The sequence below is a fragment of the Octopus bimaculoides genome, chromosome 3 (genome assembly GCF_001194135.2).
Source record: "Octopus bimaculoides isolate UCB-OBI-ISO-001 chromosome 3, ASM119413v2, whole genome shotgun sequence".
In the NCBI taxonomy this organism is placed as follows: domain Eukaryota; kingdom Metazoa; phylum Mollusca; class Cephalopoda; order Octopoda; family Octopodidae; genus Octopus; species Octopus bimaculoides.
In genome coordinates this window covers 34,192,717-34,195,909 of record NC_068983.1, presented here as the reverse complement: position 1 = coordinate 34,195,909, position 3,193 = coordinate 34,192,717, and positions in this window count along the sequence as shown.

The following is a 3,193-nucleotide window of genomic DNA, read 5'->3' as shown; positions in this document are numbered from 1 at the left end:
TATGTGTGTGTGTGTGTGTGTGTGTAGTGTACATTTAAGCACATAAGAGAGATGTCCATAATAGGACATCTAACCCGCTAGAAGTAGCAAACTTCAAACCACAATTAATTGTGGTTAGATGTCCTATTATGGACATCTCTCTTATGTGTTTAAATGTATACTGTATGTATTTATATGAATAATATATAGTCTATTGACTAGTTTTTTTTTTCTCTTCTGGCTAGACCACTGGTAGCAAAAAGAATTTCTAAATATTTTTGCTACGCTGAGATTTATATATATATATATTGAACGATATATTTTAAGTTTGGTAGTAAAAGAATAATTAAACTAAAAACCTTATTTATATATAAAATACTACAATTAGCCTTCATTTTTGACGGCATGGGGCCAGCTAGTAAATCAATAATAATAAAGCTGAAATGAAGACCAACGATATAGTGCGTGTGGTTAACTGGCCAAAATATTCCCATCCCAAAATATAACAGTATCTGTTTCAGCACACAACTCCAGATCTGGAATCCTGCGAAACAAATAGATAATTGAATAAAGGAAACAGGAGTCACGTTGAAGGGTTCACAAGATGTGTAGCGAAAGATTTGTGACATAGGACACCAAGATAAAAATTAATGATAATGCTATAGTGTACGTTTATTTCGTCTGTATTAGAAAACATTATTTTGGTCATTGATTTGAAAAAATCGTTGAATTGTGAATGGAAATGTAACACTGAATATAATGTCCATTTGTAACTATGATCTGTTACGATTTAATTTTCTTGTTTAAATAGAGTATTAAATTTATTCCACTACACTTCTCGCCCAAAATTCATTCAAGGTTTTTGTCAAACAATACTATCATACACATTTTAATCCTTAATTTTTTCCAATCATTAATGTTTTGAGCTTTTCGTAGGAATCACCTTAACTTTCGTAGATTTCCTGCCTTGTGAAAGACACTCTATCGTTCTATCCAGATCTAATGTCCAATGTCTTATTTTTAAAAAAATGGTTTAATATTGTTATCAGAGATTTTACGAATGGGTTAAGTTTGCTCTCAGTTATAAAGCGTTTTCTCAAATATATGATCAACTATGCTTATTGTAAAGCGGTGTCTGTTTTATTCTGTTAGCCTCTGAAGTGACGTGTCACGACAAAACATACAATCCCACGTATTTTACTATTTTTCTCTATTAGAATAATATCTTTTTGTGCCTCAATTAGTCCTTTACTTTATCTAACTTTCGATTGACCAGTTTTTCTTTCAAAATATATTTTGTCTATTTATTCTATTTTATAGTCTTTTCTTGTGTTGATTTATTTGCGTTTGGTTTTTCTCTGTTCTTGTATATGTTGCCCTACAACGGCAAAGTGTACAATGTTCCATTGATATATATTCGTCTTTCTCTTTTCTTCTCATCTTCTAACTATCGAATGCACGAAGCCCATTGTTCTTTATCTCTTGTTTGATGTGATTATCCATTTCATTACTTTTTTTTAAATTTAACCGAACGAAGGATGCACAATATCTCAATATTTGTAATGCCCTGATGACTATCTCAGTAATAATGTCCATTCCATTTAAATTTCTTTAAAAAATCTTGGTATTCCATTTATATTTTCTCCTATCATTAATCTTAATTTTCTGAGGTTTCCCTACCTTATCCTGCAATGTGCCTAAATATTTAATTCACTCACTTCTTCTATTTCCTTGTTATCTCAAAGGCAGATCCTCCCGTAATTTCCTCTTTATCATCTCTTTATTACAACCATGGCACCATTTGTCAATACAAAACGGCAAATTTTTAGGACTTTTACATATTTTCCAATTTTTATTTTCCGCATAGCTATCCTCTCTTTAATTTTTTCTTTGATCTTTGACTTTCAAGTTGAATACCTAGAATTTCTGTGATAACTGAGTCATCAGAACTTAACAGGTCATTGATGTTACTGATACTGGTCATTGTCTTTCTCTAAATATCATTAACTTCCTTCCTCTCAATGATAGTCTTCTCTTTCTGATTCAGCATTATGATGGTAATTCTTCTTGGCATCGTTACCAAATTCCTTCAGATCGCCTAATCTATTTCAACTTTTCCTTCGATACATCTTATAGTTTCAAAACTTGAATCTGTATTTAGAATTATTAATTATTGAGCTGTTCATAGCCTTTTAGTCCACGTCACTTTCCCTTGGAACAATAAGTTGTCTTTGTTACAGATATTATGCTTTCAATTTATTCTCTCCTCCTCCTCCTCCTCCTCCTCCTCCTCCTCCTTCTCTACTACTACTACTACTACTACTACTACTACTACTACTACTACTACTACTACTTCCTCTTCCCATTAATATCATTATTACATTATTTACATTTAACGGATATTTGTCATCTTGTTTGTTGCTGTTTCCAAAGTTTTAATTTCGATTATCTAAATTTGAATTTACTCGCGTCTCTATCTTAGTAGAAACTGATGGATAAAGAAGTCATACTGCACAAACAAACGGCGGCAAAACCGTTCGGAAATTAAATAACACTAACATATTCAGTAACAATAATAAATTTGATTTATCTTCGACAATTTTTAATTTTACCAATTTCAATATAATCGATCCTATTTAAAACCTCTTACCTACTGGAAAATTGCATTTCTCGCTCTGCCTTGAAGGAAGTTTCACTTCTTGTATTCACGTTTTGTGCACAACGATGTTGTTAAACCTTCGCTAACAGCACGGTATGCAGCTCCATATATTATGCCTATGCTCTTATACGAGGTGACATCTATCAAAACGTTCAAGGACTAGTAATTTTTAACATCATCTGCTTCGAAATAGTCACCATCCGCAGCAATAAACCGGTCCTAGCGTTCCTTCCACTTTTGGAATCCGTAAGCGAGTGGAGGACCTTCTGCGATTCACTCTGGTTCTCGACAACGGTGTTAAAACAGCGATCCTTGAGCTACATTTTTCTCTTGGAAAAGAGATAGAGGTCTGCAGGCGCTAATTCTAGCGAATAGTTTCTGCGTGGAGGCGACACAATGTTGTTTTGGACAAGAAACTCACGCGTGAGAAGAATTCGGTGACAGGGTGGTCGTGAGGAATCCAGTTCTTCGCGCTCCGTAGATCCCGGTGCTTTCGCCGAATGTCCTCTCCCAAACTCTCTATTAACGTTCTGGCCCTGGGTGACAAATTCTCGA